Source organism: Ranitomeya imitator, chromosome 3, assembly GCF_032444005.1.
Source record: "Ranitomeya imitator isolate aRanImi1 chromosome 3, aRanImi1.pri, whole genome shotgun sequence".
NCBI classification, from domain to species: Eukaryota; Metazoa; Chordata; class Amphibia; order Anura; family Dendrobatidae; genus Ranitomeya; species Ranitomeya imitator.
This window is the reverse complement of record NC_091284.1, coordinates 170,816,742-170,832,038: the sequence shown is the minus strand read 5'-3', so window position 1 is coordinate 170,832,038 and position 15,297 is coordinate 170,816,742.

Genomic DNA, 15,297 nt, shown 5'->3' with positions numbered 1-15,297 from the left:
TTCATGTGACCGTGGCTGCTGAAATATTTGGGCATCTCTGCATGCGATTTTATCTTACCCCCCTTCAAGTGGACCAGACGAGAGGCCCGAATCTATAAATGGAAAAATGAACACCTCTTTGGAGTGTCAAAGTGTAGGATCAGTTTTCTCCAGGCACCCGGCATGGTGGGAGGAAGGACGATCAGGGTGAGGAATATGTGGTCCAGACTCACAGCTACTCAGACTTGACCGTGTGGAAGACAGGGTGGTGATGATGGTGGTGGCAAAGTGACTAGAAGCATTATCCGCTATCCAACCAACAACCTTATGGCACTGCTCTGGGTCCAATAGCGGAGTTCTGTGGTCCCCTAGAAATTCGGACAGGAAGGTCAGGCGAGAAGATGTGGGTGTTTGTTGTGGCACAATTTCAGCTTGCCCATGGCCTCAGCCTCGAGCTCGACATGCACCATCAACATGATGTCCACTTCCCTGTCCCTTGCCATGCACCTTGCTTATTTTAAATGCACTTCAATATTTTCCACTACAAATGGCTGAGTTTGGAGTGAACTTATATGTGATCCATGTGCGGGAAAACCGCAGTTTAAAATATCTAGCCTGCAGCTAACATTTTTTTTTTCAGCAAACTGGTGTTAAAAACTAGGCTAAGACACAGGAAAAACAGTTGAATGGAGGCCTCAAATGCCACAATTTGTCGCAAACAGATAGAAGAGGCGTGTGACGGATATTCTACACTGTAAAATATGTGGCCTGCATTTTTATTTTTTTACAGGAAAATAGTGTCACTAGCTAGGGTAACACACAGCAAAAACAGTTCAATATAGGCCTGAAATGCCACAAATTTTAGCCCACAGATTGATGCGGTGTGTGACAGAGAAGCCAGACTGTAAAATATGTGGCCTGCATTTTTATTTTCTTACAGGAAAATAGTGTCACTAGCTAGGGTAACACACAGCAAAAACAGTTCAATATAGGCCTGAAATGCCACAAATTTTAGCCCACAGATTGATGCGGTGTGTGACAGAGAAGCCAGACTGTAAAATATGTGGCCTGCATTTTTATTTTCTTACAGGAAAATAGTGTCAAGAACTAGGGTAACACACAGTAAAAACAGTTCAATATAGGCCTGAAATGCCACAATTTTTAGCCCACAGTTAGATGAGGCATGTGATGGAGATACCTCACTGTAAAATATGTGGCCTGTATTTTTTTTAACAGCAAAATAGTGTCACTATCTAGGGTAGCACACAGCAAAAACAATTCAATATAGGCCTCAAATGCCACAATTTGTAGCCCACAGAGAGATGAGGCGTCTGACGGAGATAGCCCACTTTCACATATCTGGCCTGTAGTTTTGTTTTTTTGGCCAGCAAAATTGTGTCAATAACAACTAAAACAATTCTATGGAGGCCTGAAATGGCACAATTTTTACCTCAATCATATGTGATCCGTGTGGCGGACAAAACCAAGTGTAAAATATCTGCCCTGTAGCTAAATATTTTATTGGCAGCTAAATATTTTTGGGCAGCAAAATGGTGTCAAGAAATTGTATAGGACACTCCCAAAAATTTTTACGTACCACAAAAATGGCAGAATTTTATGCGCACTTAGATGTGACCGCTGGGATGACCAAACCTGTTTAAAATAGCTGAATTTTCACGCTGTACTATGAAAAGGATCTGGCTGTATTCTGCAGTCCCAACAACCAAATGGAGAAACAAATGTGGGCTCTTGATTGCTTTAGAAATAATAAACAGGATTAAGATGCAAAAAAAAATATTCCTTGACACTGTGGCTGAGGTTTCTTCTTCACCTTTACTGATGAGGCACACCTTGGTGTTATCAAAGTTTGAAGGCATGACGGTGTATGGTTCAGCCTCCCACTGATCATCTAGTTTGTGCATCCTCCTCTTTCTTTTGAGAACCTGTTCTCCCGATACTAAAGGAGTAGCCAGCGCCTGTTGGTTATAGCTTTTTTCCTGTCTCTGTCTTGCCTGGGACAAATTTTTCTCTACACATTCTTGCACTTTGCGGTATTGCTGCTGCCGATCCGTATCCTAGTCTACATCTGGTGATGTCGTCTCAGGTGTTAAGACTCCCATATCGAAGTCAATGGGTAACTTGCCAGGTCTCGCTTTCATCGGGTAGGCCGGAGTGCAGTTGTTGGAGTTCACCGGTATACTGTATGGTTGTATAGATCTACCAGATCCGGCAACTTCTCTGGCCACTGGATTCTCTCTTCCAGGGGCAAGGTCTTCAACAGGTCAATTACCATCTGGTTCATTTTCTCGCATATGCCATTTGTCTGCAGATGGTACGGCGTTGTCCTGATTTTCTTGCAGCCGTATAGGTTACAGAACTCCTGGAACACTTCTGCCTCAAAGGCTGACCCTTTGTCGGTGAGCACTTGTTCAGGGTAACCGTGCGGCAACAAAAAATGTTCTTGGAACGCTTTGGCTGCTGCCATCACTGTTTGGTCTTTGACAAGCATGACTACCAGGAACCTGATCAGCTTGTGATTATCTTCACGTGGTCTAAGGCTACCAGTTCAAGAGGCTGCTTCATGATGATCGGCTGTAATGGGGCTCGCTGGCTGTTACGGTCTTTCCTGCACAGGTTGCATGAGCCACATTCTCGTCCCCACTTCTCAATGGCTTTCCTCATGCCAATCCAGTAGAATCTCTCACAAAGTAGGACCTCCAACTTTTTCCACCCAAAGTGTCCTGCTCCATCGTGGTACGCTTCTAAGACCATTGGCGCATCCCGCTTCGGGACTACCACTTGCTAGACCAGTTCATGAGTGCATCAGTTGATTTTCCTCCGATACAGCTTACCCTTATAGATGAACAGCTTGCCCTTCTCTTTCCACAACTGTTGAGTCTCTTGTGGAGCATTTGGACCATGGTGCGAATCAGCTTGCGTCAACAACTCCTTTACTAGGCGGACTTCCGGGTTGCTATCCTGCATCCATGATGGGGCAACGGGTTAAGTGTGGCCTCTTGCATGACATAGCGTTTGTTCCTCACGCGATAGGTGCACTGTTGAACAGGGCTTCAAACACCTCGGCCAGGTGCTTCAAGTGGTCTTCATAGGACTTAGAGAAGACGATGACGTCATCCAGGTGTGACACAACGGTTTCAAAGTTTTTGTGTCCGATGCAACACTCCATCATCCTCTGGAATGTCCCCGGTGTGAGAAAAAAGCCCAAATGGCATGTAGTTGAACTCGCTTAAGCCCATCGGTGTCATGAAGTCAGTCTTCTTTTAATCCTCCTCTGCCAAGGGAACCTGCCAATACCCACTGGGGAGATCTAAGGTGGAGAAATAGTTAGCGGATTTCAGTGCAGCTAATGATTCCTCAATTCTGGGTAATGGGTAGGCGTCCTTATGTGTAATGCAGTTAATCTGTAGTCAACACACATCCTCATTGTACAATCTTTTTTTCTAATGAGGACTAATGGAGCTGCCCAGGGGCTACAACTGTCTCTGATCACCCCAGCCTCTTTCATCTCCCATAACATATCCTTGGCACATTGATTGTGAGCTGGAGGTACAGGCTGGTACCTCTCTTTAATGGGTGGATGATCTCTGGTGGGGATATGGTGTTGGACCCCTTTTACCTGTCCAAAGTCTAGAGGGTGTTTGCTAAAGACCCGCTCATATTCTTGGACCACCCGGTAAGCCCCATGCCTTTGGTGCAATGGGGTGGAGTCCGTACCTACGTGTAACTTCTGACACCAATCCCCTAACTGCCCTGGTATCCTCCCCCTCCTACACCAGCTCCTGTACCCCCTCCTCTTCCTCCATCTCTGAATTGCCTGGCGAACGTGACCAACTTAGTGGTTCAGCGGTTTCTGAAAACCGCTCCCAGATTTGCCAGAGCTACTTGTGAAGGTACGCCATGTGTGTGCCCATTTTGCGCAAGTCAGCTATAGTTGCCGCTGTTATGACAGTGCTACAAAGGAGAGGGAGGAGAGGAAAGAGAAGGAGATGGAGAGTTGTCCTCCTGGAGGTGACAGGAAAATCTTGGGATTCTGGCATGCATGGCTGACTTTATGTTTCGCTGCCTTTCCCATGAGCCTTGCCTTATATGCATGCTGGTTGTTCATCCTTCTCGACCAATGCTACAAGGAGAACTTTTCATTTCTCCTTCCTGCAATGGAGAGGGCTAGTAAAATGGTGCAATACCAGAAGGGGCAGCACGGTGGCTCAGTGGATAGCACTGCAGCTTTGCAGTGCTGGAGTCCTGGGTTCTAATCCCACCTTGGACAACATCTGCAAGGAGTTTGTATGTTCCCGTGTTTGCGTGGGTTTCCTCCAGGTACTCCGATTTCCTCCCACATTCCAAAGATATCAGTATGATAGGGAATTTAGATTGACAGTGATGATAATGTGTGCAAAACTGTAAAGCGCTGCGGAATAAGATAGTGCTATATAAAAATAAAGATTATTATTAAGGTCCTAGTCATACAATTAGTACAAAAATTCCCATCTGACAACGCAGAGGTCATACATCTGTGGGCAACCAAAGAGGAGATCAAATGCCTGTGACAGTTTCATTAGACCCTCCCAGCGCCAGGCCCTAATGTGTGGGTGAAGGAATATCATGCTGATTGCACCAGCATCCTCAATGATTTCTGTTACACCCGGTCTGTTTACTGTACCTCTAGGGGGTCTCTGTCGGGACTCTCGCTCTGTGCTGGCTTCACGCTGTCTGGACGCAGCCCCCACCCCTCCTTCCTCTCCTGCTTGCTGGCGTGCGGCCAGCAAGTTCCCAGGCAGGGTTCTTAGGTCGCACGTGTGCTCGCTCCTGGCCTCTTAAAGAGGCAGTGGGCATTTTCCAAATGTTGCCTCTAACCAATGGCGTGTGTTTGTCTATTATTTCTAGCCCTTCCACCATAGGGAGGGCGCCGGAGCAACAAGTATCTACTGTTGCTAACTTCCGGTTCCTGTTATCTTGCGCTTCTGTTTCTGAAGTATCTGCAAGGAACTCCACTTATTCTGTCTGTCTCCACAGATCTTCTGTCACCAGCCACCCGGCTATTCTGGGCTGCATCCGGAGTATCTACACTGGACCCGTCTAGTCCTGCCAGTCCACCAGCCTCATTTCTGGACCACGCCAGAACCCCTGGCGCCGGCTTCTACACCCAGTATCCTCCAGTCAACTCTGCAATACCCGCTAACCTTGCTGATCCGTCTGTTCCGCTGGGACAGCCGCCACGAGTACGGGGTCTAACTGAAGGTAGCACCCGTGTCCTCCAGGCATTCCATTCTGTCCCTGTTCGAGGGGATGTACTACTGTTGTCTGGGGCCCACGCAGTAACGCCCCCTTCGGAGCCCCCTGGACTGTGGTCTGGTGGTTCCGCATCAAACCTTAATAAATGTGAATGTGAACTTCTATTTCTGTGCCTCCATTTCCATTCATTACAGATTGCTCCGGCCATGGAACCCTCTGGATCCCAGAAATCACCAGTCATGGAGTTACGTCAGGAGATCTCCCAGCTGAAGGAGCAACAGGATAAGATCATGCCTTTCCTGCACAATGTATCTGCTCGCCTGGATAGTCTGGCTTCTTCGATTGCACCTGCTCCTGACACCTGTGTCCAGGTATCGAACTGCACAGCAAGTAAGGATTCTCGCTTAGCAGCTCCCACCCGCTTCCGAGGCGACCCCGTTTTGTGTTGAGGGTTCATAAATCAGTGCACACTGCACTTCGAAATGTTGGAGCATAGGTTTGCTTCCGATTTGGCCAAAGTTGGCTTCATCATGTCCCATCTTGATGGAGAGGCGCTTGCCTGGGTGAATCCGCTGTGGGAAAGGGTGGATCCGTTGGTTACTAATCTCCAGTTTTTTCTAAAGGCATTTCGCAAGACCTTTGATGAACCTGCTCGTACTACGTCGACAGCTTCTGCTCTGCTTCGACTACGACAGGAGGCTCTTACGGTGGCTCATTATGCGGTGCAGTTCCATACTCTTTCATCCGAACTTTCCTTGAACAATGAGGCTTTGTTGGCTACCTTCTGGCAGGGACTCTCTGGACGAGTTAAGGATGAGTTGGCGGGACGAGACTTGCATACGGTTCTGGATGACCTGATTTCCCTGGCAGTTCAGGTGGATTTACGGTTTCAGGAACGCCCCTTCGAGATCAGATGTGAAAATGAATCCAATCACCAGGTAGCTTGTGCTCCTAAATCTGCAAACTCTCCAACATTGTCTCCTGCTCCTGTGGCTATGAAGGTGGATCGTGTAAATTTGGTCAACTGTCGCCAGGAGGTGCGTCGCCTGGAGGGGAGCTGTTTCTACTGTGGCAGTGCCAAGCATTATATCCGCTCTTGTCCTAAGAGACCGGGAAACTCCAGTGCCTAGGGTCTGTAAGAGAGGTTACCCTAGGTAAGGATCATCTCTCTCTAGCTTTGCAAATAACAGTCTCTGTGGCCATCGGCAAAACAAGATTTTCGGAGTTCTGTCACCTGGATTTTGGTGCCGCAGGGAACCTTATTTGGCAGGCGGTTGTGGTGGATCGTTATCAGATTCCAGTCCAGCGTTTATGGGAACCATTGCAAGGGACATCTGTGGATTGCAGACCCCTGTTGGAGTCCATATGGTTCCAGACTATGCCTTTGGAACTCCGGGTAGGTCTAACCCATTCTGAAAGAATCTGTTTTTATGTGTTGCCAGATTTTTCTCACCCCTTGCTTCTAGGTCTACCCTGGTTCCGGATGCATGAACCTGTTCTAAATGGGAGGATGGGAGAGATCCTGCGCTGGCGAGATTCTTGCTTTGATCGATGTATCATTCCTGTTCGTCCTGCTCTTCCTCCAGTACAACCTAAAACCCTGCCGTGCCGGGTTTGCCGTCTCCTTGCTGGTCCTTCACTGATGTCTTCGGGAAAAAAGAGGCAGAGAGATTACCTCCACACAGGTCGTATGATTGCCTCATTGATCTACTTCCCGAAGCGTCTCCTCCACGTGGACGGATTTATCCTCTTTCTCTAGCAGAGACTCAGTCCATGTCTGAATACAATCAGGAGAACCTGGACAGAGGATTCATCCGGAAGTCTTCCTCGCCTGCTGGATCTGGATTCTTCTTCGTGAAGAAAAAGGATGCATCTCTACGACCCTGTATCGATTATAGGGGTCTGAACCTGATTACAGTAAAGAACAGGTATCCGTTGCCGTTAATTTCAGAATTGTTTGATCATCTTAGGGGGTCTAAAATTTTCACCAAACTGGATCTCAGGGAGGCTTACAATCTGGTACACATTCGTAAGGGAAATGAATGGAAGACCGCAGATCTTCTGCTACCAGTCATCTGGCTATTCTGGACTGCATCTGCAGTGAGCTCTGGCCGTCTGACCTCACATGCAGTCTTGCAGACTGCGCCTGTGCGGCCAGTGCGGCCACCCACCTTGGGAATCCCAGCCCCGCACTGTGCATAATGCATAACACACTGCGGAGCTGGGATTCCCAAGGTGGGTGACCGCACTGGCCACACAGGCGCAGTCTGCAAGACTGCATGTGAGGTCAGATGGCCAGAGCTCACTGCGCCTGCACCAGCCAGTACTAAACAGCGCAGGCGCCGGATTTCATGGGAAAATAGCGCGGAGGGGGTGGTGCCCGGCGCCCCTGAAGATTTGAGTGACGGCAGTGTGGCATTTCCAGCAGGGGGGTTAAGACCTGCCTCCCTGGCTAAAGAAAGGTATTTTGGCGAAATTGTAAAACGCTTTATTTTGGCAATAACTGCACCAAAAACTAAAAGAGCCACTTTGTTAGAATGCAGTATTACTGCTGCACAAGGTGGCTCTTTTAGTTTATAACGGCTGGAGGGGGTGACAGAGACCCTTTAACCCCTTTACCCCCAAGGGTGGTTTGCACGTTAATGACCGGGCCAATTTTTACAATTCTGACCACTGTCCCTTTGTGAGGTTATAACTCTGGAACGCTTCAACGGATCCCAGTGATTCTGACACTGTTTTCTCGTGACATATTGTACTTCATGACAATGGTAAAAATTCTTTGATAGTACCTGCGTTTATTTGTGAAAAAAACGGAAATTTGGCGAAAATTATGAAAATTTCGCAATTTTTCCAACTTTGAATTTTTATGCAATCAAATCACAGAGATATGTCACACAAAATACTTAATAAGTAACATTTCCCACATGTCTACTTTACATCAGCACAATTATGGAACCAAAATTTTTTTTGTTAGGGAGTTATAAGGGTTAAAAGTTGACCAGCAATTTCTCATTTCTACAACACCATTTTTTTTTAGGGACCACATCTCATTTGAAGTCATTTTGAGGGGTCTATATGATAGAAAATACCCAAGTGTGACAACATTCTAAAAACTACACCCCTCAAGGTGCTCAAAACCATATTCAAAAAGTTTATTAACCCTTCTGGTGCTTCACAGGAATTTTTTGAATGTTTAAATAAAAATGAACATTTAACTTTTTTTCACAAAAAATTTAATTCAGCTCCAATTTGTTTAATTTTACCAAGGGTAACAGGAGAAAATAGATGCCAAACATTGTTGTACAATTTGTCCTGAGCATGACAATACCCCACATGTGGGGGTAAACCAATGTTTGGGCGCATGGCAGAGCTCGGAAGCGAAGGAGCGCCATTTGACTTTTCAATGCAAAATTGACTGGAATTGAGATGGGACGCCATGTTTCGTTTGGAGAGCCCCTGATGTGCCTAAACATTGAAACCCCCCACAAGTGACACCATTTTGGAAAGTAGACCCCTTAAGGAACTTATCTAGATGTGTGGTGAGCACTTTGACCCACCAAGTGCTTCACAGAAGTTTATAATGTAGAACCGTAAAAATAAAAAATCATATTTTTTCACAAAAATTAATTTTCCGCCCCCAATTTTTTATTTTCCCAAGGGTAAGAGAAGAAATTGGACCCCAAAAGTTGTTGTACAATTTGTCCTGAGTACGCTGATACCCCATATGTGGGGGTAAACCACTGTTGGGCGGATGGGAGAGCTCGGAAGGGAAGGAGCGCTGTTTGACTTTTCAATGCAAAATTGACAGGAATTGAGATGGGACGCCATGTTGCGTTTGGAGAGCCACTGATGTGCCTAAACATTGAAACCCCCCACAAGTGACACCATTTTGGAAAGTAGACCCCCTAAGGAACTTATCTAGAGGTGTGGTGAGCACTTTGACCCACCAAGTGCTTCACAGAAGTTTATAATGCAGAGCCGTAAAAATAAAACAAAACATTTTTCCCACAAAAATTATTTTTTTAGCCCCCAGTTTTGTATTTTCCCGAGGGTAACAGGAGAAAGTGGACCCCAAAATTTGTTGCCCAATTTGTCCTGAGTGCGATGATAGACCATATGTGGGGGGAACCACTGTTTGGGCGCATGGGAGGGTTCGGAAGGGAAGGAGTGCCATTTGAATGCAGACTTAGATGGAATGGTCTGCAGGTGTCACATTGCGTTTGCAGAGCCCCTAATGTACCTAAACAGTAGAAACCCCCCACAAGTGACACCATTTTGGAAAGTAGACCCCCTAAGGAACTTATCTAGAGGTGTGGTGAGCACTTTGACCCACCAAGGGCTTCACAGAAGTTTATAATGGAGAGCCGTAAAAATAAAACAAAAATTTTTTCCCACAAAAATTATTTTTTAGCCCCCAGTTTTGTATTTTCCCGAGGGTAACAGGAGAAATTGGACCCCAAAATTTGTTGTCCAATTTGTTCTGAGTGCGCTGATACCCCATATGTGGGGGGGGAACCACTGTTTGGGCGCATGGGAGGGCTCGGAAGGGAAGGAGCTCCATTTGGAATGCAGGCTTAGATGGAATGGTCTGCAGGTGTCACATTGCATTTGCAGAGCCCCTAATGTACCGAAACAGTAGAAACCCCCCACAAGTGACACCATTTTGGAAACTAGACCCCCTAAGGAACTCATCTAGATGTGTTGTGAGAGCTTTGAACCCCCAAGTGTTTCACTACAGTTTGTAACGCAGAGCCGTGAAAATTGAAAAAAAAAATCTTTCCCCCCAAAATTATTTTTTAGCCCCCAGTTTTGTATTTTCCCGAGGGTAAGAGGAGAAATTTGACCCCAATAGTTGTTGTCCAATTTGTCCTGAGTACGCTGATACCCCATATGTTGGGGGGAACCACCGTTTGGGCGCATGGGAGGGCTCGGAAGGGAAGGAGTGCCATTTGGAATGCAGACTTAGATGGAATGGTCTGCAGGCGTCACATTGCGTTTGCAGAACCCCTAATGTACCTAAACAGTAGAAATCCCCCACAAGTGACCCCATATTGGAAACTAGACCCCCATGGAACTTATCTAGATGTGTTGTGAGAACTTTGAACCCCCAAGTGTTTCACTACAGTTTATAACGCAGAGCCGTGAAAATAAAAAATCTTTTTTTTTCCCACAAAAATTATTTTTTAGCCCCCAGTTTTGTATTTTCCCAAGGGTAACAGGAGAAATTGGACCCCAAAAGTTGTTGTCCAATTTGTCCTGAGTACGCTGATACCCCATATGTTGGGGTAAACCCCTGTTTGGGCACACGGGAGAGCTCGGAAGGGAAGAAGCACTGTTTTACTTTTTCAACGCAGAATTGGCTGGAATTGAGATCGGACGCCATGTCGCGTTTGGAGAGCCCCTGATGTGCCTAAACAGTGGAAACCCCCCAATTATAACTGAAACCCTAATCCAAACACACCCCTAACCCTAATCCCAACAGTAACCCTAACCACACCTCTAACCCTGACACACACCTAACCCTAATCCCAACCCTATTCCCAACTGTAAATGTAACTTTAGCCCCAACCCTAACTGTAGCCTTAACCCTAGCCCCAACCCTAACTTTAGCCCCAACCCAAACTGTAGCCCTAACCCTAGCCCTAACCATAGCCCTAACCCTAACTTTATCCCCAACCCTAACTGTAGCCTTAATCCTAGCCCTAACCATAGCCATAACCCTAGCCCTAACCCTAGCCCTAACCCTAGCCCTAGCCCTAACCCTAGCACAAACACTAACCCTAGCCCTAGCCCTAACCCTAGCCCTAATGGAAAAATGGAAATAAATACATTTTTTTAATTTTTCCCTAACTAAGGGGGTGATGAAGGGGGGTTTGATTTACTTTTATAGCGGGTTTTTCAGCGGATTTTTATGATTGGCAGCCGTCACACACTGAAAGACGCTTTTTATTGCAAAAAATATTTTTTGCGTTACCACATTTTGAAAGCTATAATTTTTCCATATTTTGGTTCACAGAGTCATGTGAGGTCTTGTTTTTTGAGGGACGAGTTGACGTTTTTATTGGTAACATTTTCGGGCACGTTACATTTTTTGATCGCTTTTTATTCCGATTTTTGCGAGGCAGAATGACCAAAAACCAGCTATTCATGAATTTCTTTTGGGGGAGGCGTTTATACCGTTCCGCGTTTGGTAAAATTGATAAAGCAGTTTTATTCTTCGGGTCAGAACGATTACAGCGACACCTCATTTATATCATTTTTTTATGTTTTGGCGCTTTTATACGATAAAAACTATTTTATAGAAAAAATAATTATTTTTGCATCGCTTTATTCTCAGGACTATAACTTTTTTTTTTTTGCTGATGATGCTGTATGGTGGCTCGTTTTTTGCGGGACAAGATGACGCTTTCAGCGGTATCATGGTTATTTATATCTGTCTTTTTGGTCGCGTGTTATTCCACTTTTTGTTCGGTGGTATGATAATAAAGCGTTGTTTTTTGCCTCGTTTTTTTTTTTTTTCTTACGGTGTTTACTGAAGGGGTTAACTAGTGGGCCAGTTTTATAGGTCGGGCCATTACGGACGCGGCGATACTAAATATGTGTACTTTTATTGTTTTTTTTTATTTAGATAAAGAAATGTATTTAGGGGAATAATATATTTTTTTTTTTTTCATTATTTAGGAATATTTTTTTTTTATTTTTTTTTACACATTTTGAAAAATTTTTTTTTACTTTTTTACATTGTCCCGGGGGGGACATCACAGATCAGTGATCTGACAGTTTGCACAGCACTCTGTCAGATCACTGATCTGACATGCAGCACTGCAGCCTTCACAGTGCCTGCTCTGAGCAGGCTCTGTGAAGCCACCTCCCTCCCTGCAGGACCCGGATCCGCGGCCATCTTGGATCCGAGGCTGGAGGAAGCAGGGAGGGAGGTGAGACCCTCGCAGCAACGCGATCACATCGCGTTGCTGCGGGGGGCTCAGGGAAGCCCGCAGGGAGCCCCCTCCCTGCGGGAAGCTTCCCTATACCGCCGGCACATCGCGATCATCTTTGATCGCGGTGTGCCAGGGGTTAATGTGCCGGGGGCGGTCCGTGACCGCTCCTGGCACATAGTGCCGGATGTCAGCTGCGATAAACAGCTGACACCCGGCCGCGATCGGCGGCGCTCCCCCCGTGAGCGCCGCCGATCGCGCTGGACGTACTATCCCGTCCATGGTCATGGGGGCCCACCCCACCTCGACGGGATAGTACGTCCCATGTCAGAAAGGGGTTAATAAGGTCATCAGGCAGCCCTCACTCAAAATCTATGTGTCTTCTAGGGTGTATTGCAGTCCCTCCTTCTAATACTTGGTAGCCTTTAGGCTGCCGTCACACTAGCAGTATTTGGTCAGTATTTTACATCAGTATTTGTAAGCCAAAACCAGGAGTGGAACAATTAGAGGAAAAGTATAATAGTAACATATGCACAACTTCTGCATTTATCACCCACTCCTGGTTTTGGCTTACAATTTTCTGATGTAAAATACTGACCAAATACTGCTAGTGTGACGGCAGCCTTAAACTTAGTGCATAGGCTTTACCAGTTTAGTAGTCTCACTCTTTAAAAATGAAAAAAAAAATGTTTTCTGAGGCACTCCTCTACATGTCTTCCAAGGTGTATTCCAGTTCATCCTTCTAATTTTTGGCAGCCCGTTGCACTTAGTGCATAGGCTTTATGAGTCTAGGAGTCCCACTACCTAACAATTTAAACAAAATATGTATGAAATCCCCCTTTATGTCTAATACAGGATGTATCGGAGTCCCTCTTCAAATTTTTGGCAGTTCTTGCATTAGCTGAATAGATTTTGTGAGATTCAGAGTTCCTCCTTCATAAATTAAACAGGATGTGTCCGACCATGACATACACACGACATGCCCAGATAAGGTAGTAAAATGTTAAAATTATATTTACTGGTGACTACCGGTGGGTATAATTTTATTTCCGCATCTACTATGTAATCTACTGCAGTCATAGACAATGTAGAAATACTTTGAGAGTTGGCCTGGCTACGAAGGGGAAGAGGAGGTATTTGTTTTTTTTCTCTTTTTAACTCTGCCTTATATACAAGCTATTATACTGGAAAGAATGTTTCCTAACATTTTTTCCTGTAAAATCCATTTTATTTTCAGTTTTGTATGTATTTTTGGCAGTCCGTAAAATTGGAGTAAATCTCTGACAACATTTTTCTCGGCAGCAACCTGGTAGTAAGAGATGCATCCAGGTGTCTCTCCATGCTGCTCCCATTCCATTTGAGCTCTGCTTTTGAGTCACCCGTAAGGGTCGTGGGGTACCCTTTATCGGGTCTGGTGTTCACAGGGGGATATCACGGTGGAGGCGACCTGGTCCGTGGCCCTGGGCGCCCATGTAAAAGGGAAATTGAATAAAGTTTATGCTTGTGATGCCACCTGTGGTTTTCGGTCAGTGGGGACCGACGCTGCTTAGAGGGGTCCACTGGGGTGATGTTATAGCAGCTAGATAGTATAATTTCCCACAGGTGAAGTATGAACCCAGGGCTCCTGGTATATAGATGAGGATGGTGAATAGTGCAGTAAAGAACGAGGACACAGGTTTGCAGTCTCTTTATCTGGTTTACTGTGGGCTCCAGGCAACTGCAGTACAGGGTACCAGATCGCAGGGCAGGCAGAGTCCAGTCGACTTGGAAGCGAATCCAGAGTCCCCTTTACCGGGTGGAGTTAAAAGCCTTCCTCTAGCATGGTGGTGTTGTAGTCCCTTACTGCCTATGGCTTCTGATAAGGTCCTCACTGTTCTTCTCTCTCCCCCATATAGGATAGGACAATACCTGTATGACAGGTAACTCGAGCCTTTTTACAGCGACTCTATCATGCCCCAGGCTCTATGTGTTACTGTGTCTTCAGGTGTGTGTGGCAGACAGGTAACTTACAGTTCAGCTGTCCTGCCGGTCTCTGCTGTAAGACATAGAGTCCCTTACAACTTCGGTGTTCTGGCTACCGGTAATCTGCACCTCAGAGGGAGGCAGCCCATTCACAGCTGGTCTCCTCTGATATCACTCTCCTGTGCTTCACTCTCCTTCACGCTCGCTGCAATCTGTTGTGCTTTCGGTATTATTTCTGTCCAGGAGCTGCAGCACTTTCTCGTGGCTGCACGGCTCCTCATACGTTCTTCCTGCCTCAGACTGCTCCTGTCTGCTTCCTGGCACTATCTGTATGACTTTCCCTCCACAATATATATAGGGGAGTCACCTAGGAATAGGATCAAAAGCTGACCCTTGTGGCCCGGAGTGTGAACATGTTGTGTGCATTGTGATTACTTGATAAAGAGATATCCTTCATCGCTTCCAAGCATAACATCACTCTCCCTGTGAGGAAAGAAATGTCACTGTGATGACCAGGACCCTGGGGCACCACTCATCCATTTCAGTGACTTTCCTGTCTCCCAGCCCTCCTGTTAGGGTCTTCTGGAAAAATGCTCTTGTTTCCCATTGACGTCCATTACACTCGTCATTCTGACGTCCAACCTGCTCAATTCAAGTACCGAGCACTCGAGCATTTTAGTGCTCACTCACCACTACTCCTTATCTTTTTTACTGCTTCTTAGAATTTTTATTTTTAATAATGTATGTTGCTTTTTTTGACAGCTGTATATAGTTTACTGCTTAATTCTATTGTAAATCACAGTGAAATATGTTAGCAGTATGTCATTATTACTATTTATTGTGATGAAATCAGGATGATGGAGATCACAAATAGCTCCCTTGATGTATCCATTATCTCATTGTAACACGTCCTTGATGCATTAATTAGCTCACTATTGCATCCACTTAATGAACCGATTAGGTCATTTTTTCCTTTTACATAAAAGATGGGTAGCTGTAAAATTCTGTCCCCCTGAGAGTAACCCTGCTCTCCTGTTAATACAGTTAGACAAATGTCTAGTACATTTGTGCAATACATTGATCTTAACAATATAGCATATTTTAATTAATAACAGCATTTTAAGTACAGTAGTGGCAAGGATAATTTACATATTTTCAGCTGCTGCGC